This window comes from Gambusia affinis, linkage group LG08 (genome assembly GCF_019740435.1).
Source record: "Gambusia affinis linkage group LG08, SWU_Gaff_1.0, whole genome shotgun sequence".
Taxonomy (NCBI): domain Eukaryota; kingdom Metazoa; phylum Chordata; class Actinopteri; order Cyprinodontiformes; family Poeciliidae; genus Gambusia; species Gambusia affinis.
Genome location: NC_057875.1, coordinates 18,144,958 through 18,162,242, shown reverse-complemented (window position 1 = coordinate 18,162,242; position 17,285 = coordinate 18,144,958). Strand labels below are relative to the sequence as shown.

The following is a 17,285-nucleotide window of genomic DNA, read 5'->3' as shown; positions in this document are numbered from 1 at the left end:
CAACCAATGGAGTTAGCCATTCCGCCGTCGGCGTCTCTCAAGCCAATCAGATGCAAGTTCAGGATGGTGGATTGTGACGGACGCGGTAGCTAGCCAATGATGGTGAGATTTGAACGGAACGCAGAGGCCAATTTGTGTGTGAACGTGTTACGGAAAAAAACACAATGCAACAGGCCATTTAGCTGGCGCTCTGCCCGATAACCCTTATGATTACTTTAAGTCCTTAAATAGATTTATTTGCAGTCTTTTTGTATACTTCTATTTAGTGTGGATCAAATGATATATTTTATATATATTTAAACATTTTTATTATTCTTTATTTTACATTTTGTTCTCAGTTTAGATTTTTTAAAATCCATTTTAGATTTAGAATTTCATTTATCATTTTAGTGTTAAGTTGGAATGCGTTTTTTTTTTTTTTAAATGTGTGTTGTTATATTTCTCAACATCTAAGACTTCAAGAAAAAAGTGTTATTATTTTTCTTCCGTTTTGCACAATTACACCTCCTGCTGGGTATAGGCTATATTCATACATGTGATCTCTTGCTTACGTGATTTTTTATTTATTTATTTTTTATGTAGTATGATTTTTGAGGTTTTATTTAAATAATGACACACCCATAAAACATAATGCACACATTTCTGTTTAACCCTGTCATAATTTAATGTTAATATAATCATGAATATACACCATTTTAATGTATTTTCCTCTTACCTACTAATAGAGTTTGTTAATGATGCTACTTAGTTATTTGATGCATTACTATATTCCATATTATACATGAAATTTTTGTTTGAAATTCTAAATTTATGATAGACAGTTCATATATAATCTGATGGATATGTTTTCAGCAACTGGAGTCGGATAAAGCAAAAATGATTCATGCAACTTAAAAATGTGAATTGGAAAAACAGATTTACTTTTTGGTTGCTGCTTGCAGATTACAACTCCATCCGTTGTCACGTATTCTAGAAGAAATACTTTTACATAATTCACACCTTGGCAAAGAGGTGACATCAACTTCTGCACAGTCTTCTGAACAGACGATCTGCAGTTTTTTTCAAAGTGGCTCTCCGCAATCCTCTTTTCAGATCTGCACTGAGCTCCTTAAACCTATCTACTGAATGATCCAGTGGCTGCTGTCAAACATCGTCTTTTGTAACTGTGCACAGAAGCTGCAAATAGTTAGATGTGATCTGTGCTGGGAGGTTAAGAGGCTTTGGCAAGTTAAAACACATTTTGGAACATCCTGTACTATTACAACGGTGATTGCAAATATTTATGTTTTTTTTTAATTTGTGCCCATATTAATAATTTATATCATGTTGTGATTTCAAAATGCATGGAATTACAATAGGATTTATACCCCTCTGACCATTTCCTTTCTTGATAGAACCATGACTTTCAATGAGATTTTATGTGATGTATCAAGAAAAAGGATCTGTGTAAATGTGTGCATAGGAAAATGATACATAGTTTTCATAAGTAACAATTTAAATTTCAGTTAAAATAAAACTTGGATGTAGGTTTAAAGGTTTATCTTTGGTCTAATCTCTGTGTACATCATTGTTTGTGGGAAACATTCTTATGGATTACTTCTATGTCCAATAGCTATTCAAAAACAATCTTTCAAAAATTAGGATTTCACAATATTATATAATTTTGAAGATATATATTCTAGCTAACATATTATGAAACAAAAAATAGTTCATTAAAATGTAATTACGTGGAACGGGAACAAAAACATCCTACAAATGAGTAAATATTACAATATTTAGCCGCCTTGTCAGTGAAAACAAAACTGACATTTCTGAATAAATAGCATCAGCAGGCTTTATGAAAGGTAAAAACTAAAGTGAAAAGCCAGTAAACACCGTTACAGTACAGGTGGTTTCAGTTCTTTTATAGTGTCACTAGATGGCAATGTCTACTAAATCGATTCAATACGATAGTAGTAATTTTTCTTCCCATGCGCAAAATCTAATTATTGAGTCTAGTTAACGATGTTAGAGGCAAAAATGAGTTTAAATATTGCAAACATATGTCGAAACTGTCGTAGTGGTTTTGTTTTCGTTTTGTATAGACTGTAAATATATGTTCTATTTCCTTCAGGTTTAGTGCAGTATTTCCGAAGAGTCAGTGAAGGCGTCGCGCTTATCACATGGCAGGTGTCATTAGTTGAGGGAAGCTCGCGCAGCAGCGGAGCGAGAGTCAACTGCTCATACAGGTCGGACCAGCTTGTGACATCTGGGCGTGAGAGGACCATGCGTGCCCGAGCTGTGGAGTTTGCCTTGTTTTAGTGCCTGGCTCCACCGAACGTATTTGAAGGAGGACAGAAGCTCACAGACTCGGATATAGTAAGTTATATATGACTTCAAGAACGTACTGTAATTACTTAATTACTATAGAGGTTTCTGTTTACTTTGGACTTTTTGGGGGTGCTGGGAGATGGTAAAAACAGACAGAGGAAAGTTTACAGTTCTGCTTTTGGGACTGAGATGTTATATCCCCAAATAATTACTTTTATTGCATTTTTATAAACACAACTTCAGCCTTTGTTGTGGGATCTTATGTGTGTTTGTGGCGCCCAGTGGAGCCTCCATATTTCACAACAATTGTAAAATAGAGATTATCATTTGCAGCAGCCTTGTTTTGGATATTTTCCGGACAGGAATCGTTGTGCAACATTTTGTAATCACATGACACATTTCATTTCGGTTTGGCATCAAATTTAACTTCTAGACATGTTCCGGGAACGCAAACATTGTGTTTTGTTAAGAGTCTCCCAGTTGTTTTTGTTTTTCCACACTGGCTCAGTCTTGTTCTGCAAGCTTAGGGCTGTTAGCCATGCTGTGTTAATGCAGATCATCAATTTCTGACATCATGCGTTGAAAGAAATAGGGGGGAGGAATAGGTTGCTGCTGATATGCTAATCACAGAAAATCAAGGCTGATATGTGGCTCCCTTCCGCTGTAGCATCTGCTGCATCTAACTCTGGAGATACTAAACACACACTTATACACACACACAGACACGCCAACTCACGCAGGCATGAACACATATACATCAGAGAGGGCCAACTTGAGAGAACTGAAGGAGCCTCCTGACTGTGAATACAGCCGGCCGGTGCCTCTTTCTGGTGCAAATCTCGTTTAAAAAGAGAGTTGAAAGGCATCATTGCTGCTGACGACAGTGAATTGATTAAGGCTGCTCTGGTTGGCACTTGGGTGGCATTAGCACTCAGAAATGAGAGGAAATAAAAGCTGGAGCCTGGTTGAAGAGGCAATTGATCGGGGCGAGGGGGTCCAAAACAATAAAAGAAAAGTATTGTTGCAACAGTCATCGAACTGTTTACTCAGACAGAAGTACTAACCAAACTGACTGTGGAAGTAGGTTTTAGGATGGTGCCATATAAATCCATGCACCGTGCATGGATCCAGCAGATGATGGCACTCATCCCTGTGATCAAAGCAGGTTGTGTAATTCTAAGAGCTTTCGTTTTCCTCTGCAGCTATACAGAATCAGATGGTTCTTGTAGTCTTAACTGCTGCTGCTGCTCCTCACTGTGGTTTCAGCAGATATAATTCACTGCTTCTCCATGGCAGGCAGGGATGAAGCAGAAGAGAGGGAGATGAAATGAGGAGAGATGTTTGGGAGATTAAGTCAATGAGAGAGGAGAGGACCGTACTTAACTGAAGGGGGGGCGGGGGCTTCGGAGGTTGTTTTGATTTCTTTTATGACCTCATGGATGAATCTTTGATTCTCTTTTGAAGTAATTTAGGTACTCTTGGGAATGCTCACCACTGTTCCATGTTTTCTTCATTTGTTTATAATGGCAAGTCAACATGAATTGTTGGAGTCTCACTGCCCAAAGAATAGCATTTTGCGGCAGCGATCTCAAACTCCAGTTCTCAAGGGTCGATGTCCTGCGAATTTTAGATGCCTCTGTGATTCATCACACCTAGTTCCAATGTTAGCTCATTAGCAGACCTCTGGAGAGTTTGACTGCATGCTAGTGAGACAGTTTAGCCATCCATTTCAAGTGTAAAGGACACATCCAAACGTTGCAGTTTTCTCATCCTCTTTGGGTGCATGCAAATTTCAGAAGCTTTAGAACACCCATTATGCACAAATTTATGTCCTAAAAGTGGGTGTGTGAGCATCTCTGTAGACAAATCTCACGGTTGGAGTTGTCAGAAACAATCTCAAACCAACCAGTTGAAAGGCGGAGGAGGAAGGAGGTGAGGACGGGGAAAGGCATGAAAACTATTAAAGCGAATGAGTGTCACGGAGAGCTCAGGAGAGGGGAAAACACGGGTGCATGATTCGGGAAATGAGGGGGAGAGATAAATGCAGGATTATTAGTGACAGATATGAAGTCAGAAGAGATGTTCAGTCATAATTTATATTGGGCAACTTAAAAAAGGTTTGGGTTTTTGGAAATGATCAAGAATTGTAGACACTTCAATTACTCGACTCTAATGCATAAAGATGTTGCTAAAATATTTAAAGCAAAGCAAGAAATTGGTGCATCTGAAGTTATTATTCAAATTATTACTGACAGTTCTTTTAGAGATAAAAGTGAAAGGTAGAGGTGTGTCAATTAATCAGCTAGAGATCAGAACCAGACAATTTTTCCTCTGCGGTTGGATCAAAATCCGAAGAATCTGATTATTTAAAAAAATCAAAAAATCCAACATTTTCAATCTAATATCATGTTAACCAACAACATGTATTTCTAAGTACTTTTTGAGCTTTTTAAAGTAGGGTTAGAGGGCTGTACTTTGGTGCAGATGATCAGTAAATTCCTTTATTTTATGTTTGTTCAAAACTTCTGCCTCTATCAGCACATTTTTTCTGAAAACTAAAATTATATTTTACAATGCATTAAATGCATTTCTGCGACAGACTGGCAACCTGTCCAGGGTGAACCCCGCCTCTCGCCCGGGACGCAGCTGGAGATAGGCACCAGCAACCCTCCCGACCCCATTAGGGAAGAAGGGTGTTCAGATAATGGATGGATGGATGGATTAAATACATTTCCTTTAATTTCTAAGAGGAATTACAAATGCTGGAGTTTTTGATTTTATTTATTTATTCATAATCTGTGTCTAGTCAGTTTTATGAGGTTGTAGTTGTTTTGGTTTCTTGAAACACAAACACTGTAAAATATTCTAGCAAATTCTTTAAATTTTGATTTGATGGAAGAAATTGCTTTTTCATATGGTTGTGTATCATTGGTGTGTCTGATGATATTTATATTTTAAATATTCTACTTTTAAAATCAACAGAGATGGTTAAAATATACAGCAGAGAAAATTCAATTAATCTTAAAAGCCTGGCATGAACCCTGAAGGTCTAGGGCAACACCAAAAGTACTAAATCCTAACCATCGCTATGTTCTGCATATAATTTTGTCTGAATTTTCCATTTGGTCATGTAGATGCAGTGAAAGTGAAGGGTCAAGAGAAAAGGTTTCAGTATTGGAAATTTGATTTGCTTCAGCAATGATGCTAAACATTGCAGAAGTTGACCTCTGATTTGACAATAAAGAGAGAAGAATAGCAATTTCCAACTCCCAGTCAAATTGGCTGGTATAGAAAAAAACTCCACTTTCCTCTCTTGTTTTCCACTGTTGTGTTAAAGCATACTACACCAAGAGCTCCAGTGGGGCGCTGATCTAAGGGAAGGCAATTAAGTTTTATATGGTTTCATTAGGTTAATTGTTCTCATGTTGCATTTATAATGAGACTGCCTCTTATTCTTGTCCAATGTGTTTTAAAATTTGCTAGAAAATTGCGATGGTAGTGACTTAACAAACGTTCACTGTTATTTGACTACTGACTAATTCTGTTTTGAGTTTCCTTTCATGAAAAAAGTTTGTATTTTTGCTTTTGTGATGTGAGGAGATAGTCCTAATTCAACCTGAAGTATAATCAGCATCTATAATCACTCAAAGAAACCTAATATAACAATTCATGTAGTTTTAAAATGAAACTAAAATTAAAAGTCATATTGGAAATTTTAATTGATAATTGTATCTAAACAGATGCCGTTCAGTATGGTTCCAGACAGGGTCCAAAAGGGGCCAGTTCCCCAATAGAGCTAATCTTGGCCTTTGTACTGAAGAGTTGGTACTAAATCATTGTATTGTTATTATATGTGCTGGCACAGAAATTGTATTCAATTGGTTCCTTATACCAATTTTATTTTTTTATTTTCATAGTTTTACTTCAACAGTGAATTAAAATGGAAGGTGCTGCACCTTTATCTCTTTGGGTCTGCTCACTGAATATATAAAATTGTGAAATATTGACCTTTTGTGTTTCATTTTTTTTCTGTGCCTCCATGAAAAAACAATGGTACCACTTTAGCCCTTCTGGTCAATTTGGTCCTAAACCACCACTGGAGTTCAACCTTATAAAACCTGAAGTATATCGCATCTGTTTAGCTTCTTCACCTGTAGCACTTCAAAAGACAAACGCACTCATCTTGTGCTTTCTGAGACTGTAACTTTACCTTGTAATGTAATCTGTCGCTGTTCTTGTCCAGTTTGTTAGCAGCTTGTGACTTTCTGTAACTCTAGTCTGCTGTAGCCAGGATACTGGCCTCTGAAGTGAGCCACTTCACTGGCTGCTTTTGTGTTGTTTCACTCAGTGGAAATCCTTTTTTTTTTTTTTTTTTTTTTTTTTGCAGCCGGTGTTCTGACTATCAGTGCTACCTCGTCAGATTTTCGGATAGATAGCCAGGTCTATCTGTCAGTGCTACGCGTCCAGAACTGCTACCGTCATGTTTACAAACGGAAAACTATAGCGGGTTGTGTTAATGTTAAATATATTGGATAACATTATTTGAGTGACGGGATTGAAGTGGAAGTTTAGGAGTTATGCTTAGATTAGCATTGGAACAATTTATATAGGCCTACTTAGCTAAACCACAAGGAGATCACTCCCTCCATCTGAATATCCTACCCGTTTAAAATGAAACGCTGTAGATGTATGAACTAATCCTTTCATTAGATTATCCTACCTGTTAAAAATGTTTTAAATACAGAGGTATTTGTAAGAATAAAATAGTATCAGACAGGGGAAACAGGTTTTTATTGGCATTAAATTAAAAGACAAATACAGATCACAGAAACTCTTTTTGCGGATTAATACGTTGTATGACAGACTTTATCAGATGCAGCGCAGCCACAACGTGTCCACCAAACTAAGCAGGTCATTGTGTTCCTGAAATGATAGGATATGATTAATATTACACAGCTATTACACAGCTTCAGTCCCGCATCTATTTAGCAAAGTTTAGTAATAAAAAGTGTAATTAAACTAAAACATTTTAAAATATAGGGACAAAATAGCCCAAAATCAACATATTTTCCCCTGATTAACCGCCAAACAATGACTTGTTTACAGTAGTAACGACTTTGCAGACGGCAAACTAAAGCCATGTATAAGCTGCCTGTCATATAAAGTAAAAACATAAAGTAATACAGCAGCTTAATGAAAGCCATGTATAAAATACATTAAATAAAGCTTACCGTAATCTTCGATGAAATAAAACACATGAAACGAAACTAGGTAGGACGTATTTATAAGAAATCTGTTGAGTAAGCAGTATGTGTCGTAGCATCGATGTGCGCATGCGCATTACCACGGATTTAAGGGTCGCACAGATAAACAGAACACCGGAACTTGAAGAAAGGTAGTCAGGATGGGTTCTCACTGCATTTGAAACAGCTGCCAGACTGCAAATATTTCCTGATCGCAACCAGCTGGCTTAGTTATTGCTTCACCGTAACATATTGTATCTATTTACCATAATTTACACTTTTATATGGAACCACATACATTTTTGTAATTAGATTTTCTCAGCTCGATAGTCAGGAAAAAAACTCATGGATTAAATTCTGCTTGAGTGGCAACGTTTTAAATGAGTGACAGATTTACACAGTGGTAGAGGACTAAAGCAAAAAATATGTATAAATAACAACTGGATTTAGTAAACCATTTAAAAAACATGTTTATCACTATGGGGCACTGATTACAGTTTTCTGGCCTATCACTGATTACCAATCTTTAAGAAGCCTGACCTGCTGACTCCAATTTTGGCTGATACATGAACAATTTTGTTTTGTCTGAAATGTTGCTAAATATAGCAAGAAAGTTGCTGAGTCTGCAACAGTGGGATGACTATTTTTAACTACAAATGTGCAGATGTGACCTGGTGGGCAGGTCTATCAGTCAAATCTCTGTCATTAGAGAGCAGAAGAAGACAGTGGTTGATTTTAAGACCTTTCTTGAGGTAGATACGATTGGCTTCACGTATAAGTATAAGCCGATCACAAATCTCCCAAAATTAAGATCTACATTGGTAAGTCATCTGGCCAATAAATCAGTTGGCTGATAAATTAGTGCACCCCTAATTGTTACATATAATAAAGTTACCACAATCACCATTCTGCTCTCTACAGTGTTACACTGGAGGCATAATAAGCATTAATATTTGATGTTTATATAAACAATGTATTTATTATTAGCTTCTTAGTTTCCCAGTTTGTCTTTATTGATGAAGAACACACTCAAATCAAAATCATTTATCAGGTAGCAAAAATGTAAATCTGTAGTCAAAATCCTACCTTTACTAGTAAAAATATCAATTGCAGATTTCAACAAAGAATTTAGTTCTGATTACTTAAAATGTAATTTCTACTTGTAATGATGAAATCTGTAAGTACAATATATCTTCTAATATATTTTATAACATCTCAAAATCCATAATTTGTCCTTGGAAGAATTCAACTCTATAAAAAGTACATTTTCACTTGAAAGAAGTGACGTACATCTATTTGGTTTAAAAATCCTCCTTGGCTACAAAATATTAAAGTGGTTCACAATAGTTGAGTTCTGACTGTCTCTGCTCATACAGTTGAAGGAAACTCTCCTTAATCTATATGTTTCAGTGGCATCCTTTTAAAGGGAATTTAACCTGTGGGAAAGACGCAACGGAAAATTGTTGTGGTTTCCAAACCGTAACTTTATAAACACGTGCTACATCGTCACTCTGTAACCAAACAATGCTTGGCGACACACTTGTGTGAGTGTTTTTCTTGTCCGACACTTGGTATCTACCTGTAGCTGCATGTTACAAACAGCACTGGTCTTTTAGAAATCCATGTTTAGTCATACAATTAAAAGGAAAAAGGGAACTGTTTTTCCACTAAGCAATATGCAAATACTTTATTTAAATGTAAAATCTGAACAAAACCACCTTACAGATCTGAAGTCGCTGGTTTGCTCTATTTAACAAAGAACAAAAGCAGCTCTTGTTAAATAGAGCGGCTTATTATATAACAACTATAATAAGTTGTTATAGTTATACCGTCAGATTTTCCTGAAAAATTATGTGCCGCTAAAGCAGATCTTCATTCTTATGCCTTACTACTTAAATGTCCTGATAACATTTATGCTTTTGTTTGCTTTTTTTGATTGCCTTAAAAGGTATGTGTCCCAGCTTGTCCCATCATCTTTGTTGATGTCTAAGTTGCAACACCCACAACAGAATCAGTCCATGGTCTCTCTGTGTGGTTCTTTACAAACTCTGTTGGCTTATGGCCTCTACGATTGTTAGCTAATTGCTGATTTGTTCGTTTCAGCTGCTCACAGTCACATGGGGCTGTGTGCGTCTTTAGTGTGTTTGTATTAAGTGGTGTTGACATCCTGGTTTTACAGAGCTGGCTTGGTGACACTGGTGTTTGAAGTCTTTGAGCATCACGCTGGTTTCTGCCCTTGAGGCCACGTCAGTCCTTCAAAGCACTTTAGGAATAAATATAGGGTTGCTATATGTTGGAAAAGCCATATTTTGGTAGCTGTACTTCAAGGTGTTTTCTAATTAAAATGTTTTTGTGGCTCAGTAGTGAGAAAAGAGAAAGAAACAAGATATACATAAACTTTCTTTGCGTTATAATGCAGATAATACTTCACAAATCATACCTCAAAATAGCTTATTTGAAAAAAGTAACAAAAATATCTTTTTTTTCTTTCTGTATTTTCATGTATAACCTTGTATTTTGAAGCTATATGCAAGACATGAGTATTTATGTGATTGATCTTTGTCTTCTTTCAGGTCAAAAATTTTGGCTTGTGCATCTGCTTCATGCGTCTCATGATCTTCAAAGTGTGTTTTTTGGAAGCAGTTTCTGGATTAAAGCTGGACAAACATACTCTATTATTTGTAGAACTGAGAGGCTTTGTTTTTATTGCATTTAGATTAATGCCCGACATTAGGAATGCACAGAGAGGCTACAGTAATAAGATTTGTTTTTCTTTGAACTTGGTTCTAAGAATGCTTTTAAAGACTTTGCTCTACTTTAAGACTTGGCTGTTGCAAAAAAATTATTTGAGTCTGTTGAAGCTTCTCAATATTTGTTTTTCAAGACTTCTTGTCCCTATATGATGCATGAACATTCATAAGTCATGTCAGAACTTTGAACTTTGTTTTCAAGCCAGACTTTACTGTAATACTTCAGTCGTATTAATTCACAGATCTCCAGGCTTTCTAGAGATTTTTCAAAGTTTTTCTTGAAAAATCTTGACTGCTTTTGATTTAGTTCATAGGACAAGACATTTGCTTTGTTATTATTTAAACTGCTGCTGCAGATCAGTTTTGCTAGCATTCAAAAGGTTTGAAAAATATATGTCAGTTCACAGGAGTGTCAGGAGCAGCAAACATAATTTCAGTTTTGAGTAAATCCTTTTGCAGACTCTGTATGTTGTCTGAAATGTCTGGACAAGTGTAGAAAATAATTTTGAGAGTCTGAAAAAAGTAGAAATAATGCTCAGCATTCTGACTTGCTCATCTTCCTTAGCACTAATCGTTTCAAAGACAGTAAGACGAACTTCTCCTCCTATCTAATAATTGAATGAATTATGTTTTTAAATAGAAAAGTGAAATATCTCATTTAATGGACTGCATTCTATTGATGTTAGGATATTGAAACCAATACACTTACATTTAAAATGCAAAATTGTAACTTCTCACAGCTGCTCAACAAGTGAACTTGTGTCTTCCACCTTCACATTGCCATATCAGTGTGAATGGTTTAATCTTAACATCTCTACTTGCAAAGCCAGCAGGATTTCCCCTTATGTTGCTTTACTGGAATGGTTTGGAACGGTATCTGTTTGTAATACTTATCGAAGTGTGAACTTCATGTGTGGTGAAAGAGATGTAACTGTAGAAAAAAAGTGAAAGTTGGACTCAGTTGCTGTTAAATAAGGACATTTTCACTCTTTACTAAAAGGCAGAAGGAACATCTTCCTCTTAAATGTCAGTAGTCCTGTCGTATTGATGCTAATTGCCAAGGAATCTGATGTTTCTTGTTGGCTTGGCGAGGCTCAGCGTGCACACACAGTTGTATTTACTCTGTGTGACAGCAGGGCCTCGGGGGCTTAGGTCCGGCCTGTAGCTGGTGACACTAATCCAAACGGGCTAAGCCAAATGAGGAGGAACAGTAAACTAACACGCACAACGCTCGTCTTTCTGTCTGTGTGTTAGTGCATGCAGTGTTCTCCTTTGTCTATTCCGGTGTTAACGTTTAACCAACCCTGTCAAACGTACAGGGTCAGACTGATTTTGGCTTTTCCTGTTCCCACTAACTAATACACTGGACTACTGATGGGGAACCTGAAGTTTTAAAACGTACCGTTTTCTTACTTCAGTGAAAACTGTGATAACTTTAGTGAGATTCCACATAGTCTAAGTCCAGACTGAACTTGTTGAGTCTCTTGTTTGTTCGTTGTTGTGAAAGGTTTGAGTCTTTACCTTTTATTCTGTGTCTAAAAGGCAAGTATTTGTTGGGTTCTCTCCTATAGCCTCATATTCTTATATAACTGTAAACCCTTTTTAAATGAATATATGATTTGCATATGATGTGCATGCGTAACCAAATGTCTTGTCCTGAGTCAGTGCATTCTGGAATAATGTTCCCAGCCTTCTCCTCTTGTTAGGCAAATTAGAGTACAAACTAGAAAAAAAACTTATTTCTCATAATGCATCCCAGCTATATACTGCAGTTTCACTTTATATTATGGTTAAATGAGCAGTGAATAAATTTTTTTAATACATAATATTTATTACCTATTCAATTAATTTAATATGTCACACACATTGGATATAAAATCGTGATTGGACTACAGTTATCGAGGTTCCTGGAGGCAAAAATGTACATTTTAATTAATATATGAACTGAATAGAGTTGGGAATGCATAGTTTTCTCAAACCAGAGAAAACTATGCAGAAACTCACATGGACAAAATTAGGGAACTTCTAGTAAAGAAATACTGTCTCATTAGAATCAGACTTTTTTTAGACATTGAATTTATAATACTGAATTTTTATCGCATTCAGTTATGTGTATGATTTCTTTTTCATGCATTGGTGTCACGTGATCAAATGCATGTAATTTGATTGGCCAAGAGCTGCTTGACTTGATCTAGTGCTGATTGCTTTGGCTTGGGTCACCAGAAGGGTACCACATGTGTCAGCACATTTTTGCAGAAGCAAATTTTTACTGGCAGATTTAAACTGAAAAAAAAATTACTGCACACACTAAAAAACAAATCTGTTTTTATAATTCAATATAAAAAATTAATCTGACTCTAATGACACTAAATTTCTTTCTGTCTAACACGGTGTTTCATATGCACCAGTGTGCAGCTGAAAATGTGTTGAATTTGTATTTTTATTATTCCCAAGGTTGCCGTCTTATGCCACATTCCTGACTCCTTTGGGTCACTCAAGTTCACTGCTGTTTTGCATTGTTTTAAATTGTTGAGTGTAGTTTTTCTCAGAAGGCTTAAATTAAATTTTGTCCGGTTATAAGAAGCATGAAGCTGCTAAGGTCTAGACGAATCCATTACCCTTTTACATTTGCAGACTCCTATTTTTTGCTCCCTTGTATATATTTGTGCCAGCTTTCCATGCTGGCTATCCTAAACCTCTGCAGATTGATGGAGAGTTTGCCCAAGTGGGAATTGTGGGTAAAAACGGTCAAATAATTGAATATCGTTCCCCTTTTTACTGGACTGATTGTGATGGTCCAAAGTCTTCTTAAATTTTGCATTTAATTTAAAAATCAAAGTATCCAGAGTTTAAAGGTAGAGATCCTTTTGAGTACTGTCAAGAAGAAGAAAAGAGTCACTAGAATCAACAAAAGAGGCAAGCTAAAGACAATTATTAAATCCACACCAGAACAAACTATGATTGGCTCCATGTTACACAGCATGATTCCAATAATTTTTTGTATGTTCTGTGCCTACTTTTCATTTGGCCAATTTTGATGTATTAAAACATTTCTTTTATTGGTCTTTTGTAATTTAAAAATGTTCTGAGAAACTGAGCTTTTCATCAGGTAACATATAATCATCATTAATTACTTTGCTTTTATTTGTCTGTAGCCAAACCCATTCAGGTCAGTCACATCCTTCATCAGTACTGGACCAATTTCACAGGATTGATGCAGACAAGTCAGTGAGCCTGTCCCTCTTGAAAAGTGAAATTGTAATCATATTTATTTCCTCCACAAATTATAACTCGTAGCTTAAACATGACATGCCCACTCTGAAAGCACATTTGTGGTTCAACATTAAGACAGAAGAGCCCAGAGACTGATCTGATTTCCAGGACCGGAGCATCTGTGTTGTTTGCTCTGACCCCCACAAGCTTTTAGACACAATAACTGCTTATATCAAGTGTTGTGAAGTCTCTTATGACAACAAGGGTAGTTGAGGGGGGGTTATTGTTTTGACTGCTCAGTATATATTGCTTCTATTGTTTGTGTGAACCACGACTTGTACAGGAACTCCTTCATTTTCCAGACCATACAAAGTTTTATATATATCAGGTGTTCTTCCTTTTATTCTACTTTACACACACTTATCACTGCTGCACTGCCTTTTGCCAAGTTGCATCAATTTCTGGATATGTGACATTTGAAAATGTAGGATCTGTATGTTAATATATTGACATGTCACAAATACATTCCTTGTAATTTAATCTAAATATTGCAGGGAAATGGGTTGTGATCATTGAAATATTGCTTTTTCTTCTTCTTGCTTTCCTCTTTATCAGTCATATTGCTCATGATGCACAGGTTGCAAAGATACATGATATTACTAAAGAAAATGGGGGTATTTCTGGGCAGTCTAGATGCACTGTAGGTCTTTTTATGAATTTCTTAGTTTTCCAGTAAAAAACGTGCATTGTTGTTGAGCGATTTGCTGTATTAATCACCCCAAAACAATTTTCATTAATGCGGTTCTCAATTCTCTGCTAGTGCCGCTGTGTCTTTGAGACAATCTGTACTGAATTAGCTGTCAAAACAACTTCACAGTAAGTGCCATCAAGAAAATTTGCTCAAGGAGCTAAATTTTACCAGTGAAGCATTTCCAGCTGTTTCAAGTAGCGATCAACAACTTTTAACGCAAAAAACAATTTTTGGCCTTATTAGTAAATGCATTTTCCATAGCTCAAGCTTATTGTATAATTATCATATAAACTACATGTGTACCAGATTTGCTTTTCTATCTGGTACACATGTTTCTATTATTTTAAAACAATAAAAATTTAAGTTTTACAATCATAAGCTGCTTCTACAAAGCACTCAGCTTGAGCTGTTAAAATCCTTGACTGCTCTTAGGACTTTGCACTTATATAAAATTTATTTTATAAACCCATTTTGTGTTTGTTTACTTAAATGCAAGATGTAATTGAAACAATGTCTTTTTTTGTTCTAGTATTGTGTAAATCTGATGATTAAAGCAATGCAAACGTTAATTTTATTAAATACCCCCAAATTGGAGCATAATTGGGGGGCAGTGAATGATTGGACAAACAAAGGTGTTTCTTATTTCAATAGTCTTAATTTTTGTTGCCGTTTCTATGCAGATATTAAACCAGACCAGAACCACATGGAGAAACCGCTGCAAGTCTATCTGTATTATTAAGATGTATGTCAAAAACTTTAGTTCCACATCATTTTTGGTCAAAACTGTAAGAGCCGATGTAGAGGCAAAAGGAGCCACAAGTTGCAGTTAAAAGGAAACTTAGAAAGGAAAGAGAAAGTGTTGCTTACCAACAGACAAAGCATTAGCAATACGAAAACACAAGGCTCAAAGTGGTACTAAATTAAGGACCTGTAGTAGTCATAAGAAAAGATTCTTTTAAGGGAGCCAATCCAAAAGAACTAAATCTTTGAAAAAGGATAGACCTGTTGCTGCTTTAGACAAGTGAAAAGGCAGATTGCCTAAGTAATTTAACAGTTTGGCTGTTTCTCCATATACATGTGCAAAATGTAGCCTGAGTGGAATGTTGCAAGGACCGCAAAGTTATTCATAGTACTGTGCAGCATCTCCCCAATGCATTTGCCATCAACTTATCCAATGTTGTAGAGAATTATTTACATGCTAATATTTAAGTGTAATCCAATCTTGTTAGTTATTTTTAAAATTTGAAAATAATGTTAGTCTATTTACATTGCTTTCTGTTACCCTCATGGTGATCACTGACTGGAAGTCATGGGTTGTTTTGCGTGACGGTTCATTACCCTCGCTCTGAGGGCAAAATAGATTACAGCTTTAATAGCAGACGTCAAGTGGACTGACTGGAGTTTAACACAGAACACTGACAAAGGAAAGAATTGGATAATATGAACAGGAAACACATTTCACCGAGAGCACTAAGTAGAGAAAAACCAAAGTGAAGGCAAGTCAGATGCACTTTAACGAGACTAAAAAGGACAAAAGAGAGCTAGTAGCTCAGCACACAGCTTTGCAGTGCTGTGAGGCACATTAAACTTATATTCTTGCCCCCCCACAGCACTGCATCAGTCACGGTTCACATATCACAGCCTACCCACTGTGATATATTCAGAAAGATAATCTAGCTAGTTTGCAAGCTCGCAAACTTAGGTCTGAAATTATCCTCTTATATCTTCTCTATGTCCTGCTTTTCTGCAGTTGACACTGGTTTTGTAGTACTGCTGCTCCATTCTACATTAGTAGAGTGGGGCAGCAGTAAATTGAAATACAGGAGCTAATGGATAATTGTTTCTTACTTTTTTTTTATGACACACATTTTCTATTATTGGTATGAAAATGCGTTGTATGAAGGAGAAATGGCATGTTGTTTAGGAGTTTGCAAAACTCAAAACATTTACCGTATTTTTCAAATCAGTTACTAATTTACTTACCGTACTTACTTTTTTTGTTAATTACGTCAAATACAGTAGCTATTAATTCACTTTCTGGAGAGTAATCTCAAGTGGGCGATGAGTTGGGGGTGTTTTAGGCTCTTGTTGTTTTTTTTATGATTTTCAATTTGCAAGGTAACTGTGGTTTTGTGTAAAGAGTACACATCTTGTAAGCGTAAAATTGTAAGTCCTATTCTAGCTTTTTCCTGTCTATTGCCCCTGGGCAAAGCACTTAACCTCAAGTTGCTTACAAATCTGTACATCGATGTGTGAATGTCTGTAAATTTGACTTGATGAATGTGGCTTTAGTGTAAAGGGCTTTTACAGGTCGGTATAACTAGAAAAGCACTATATAAATTCAGTCTTTTCACCATTTACCAATTTGGAGATCTTTTTAACACATTCCTTTTAAAGTTAGTTTAATAGTGCACAGTGGATTTTTGTGCTTGTTAAGGTAGAACAACATTATCAAACATAACACCGTGTAACACTTGAATACAGTAAACTGGATATTGTAGCGTTTTCTTCTTTGTTATGAAGAAATGTTTTCAGCCTAGAAATGTGAGACTATATTTTACTATGCTTGTTTGGGATAATTTCTAGTCATCCCAATCATCATGCACTGAAAAGGTTCACATTAGACCTCAGGGTAGTTATTGTACTTTTAAATATATTTTAAAAGAGAAAATACATCTATCAGGTAGAGATAAAAAAATCCACTGAGATTTAATTTACCCTATTCATATTTTAGTTTATATTCTTTCAAGGTTAGTTGTGGCAGAGTGCTTGATTCCTATCTTCTTCAAGATTATGTTCACCAATGTTTTATATCTGGACTATCATGAGCCCCGGAGGTGAAAAGAGGAAGCTCTGGATTTACCTCTTTGTTTTCGGTTCTTTCATTGAAGCCAGTAAATGGAACAGATCTCTTGATATGACCGCATTCAGATACCTTGCAGATGTTTGATGTTATCACATAGCATCTTTATGAATAATAATACCGATTAGATGTGCTGTGTTGTTTGTTGAGTACTT

General features: G+C 36.0%; 1 protein-coding gene across 5 annotated transcripts in view; it reads left to right on the top strand.

Annotated features, from left to right (window-relative positions):
- The first annotated feature begins 2,216 nt into the window (after nt 1–2,216).
- ppfibp2b (PPFIA binding protein 2b) overlaps nt 2,217–17,285 on the top strand; it is a 70,588-nt gene continuing 55,519 nt past the window's right edge. For 4 of the 5 annotated variants that reach the window (XM_044125581.1, XM_044125578.1, XM_044125582.1 and 1 more), the window contains exon 1: nt 2,217–2,358. The gene's annotated coding sequence lies outside the window, so the exon portion shown is untranslated. The remainder of the gene's footprint in view (nt 2,359–17,285) is intronic. The other variant, XM_044125584.1, reaches the window with a different exon arrangement.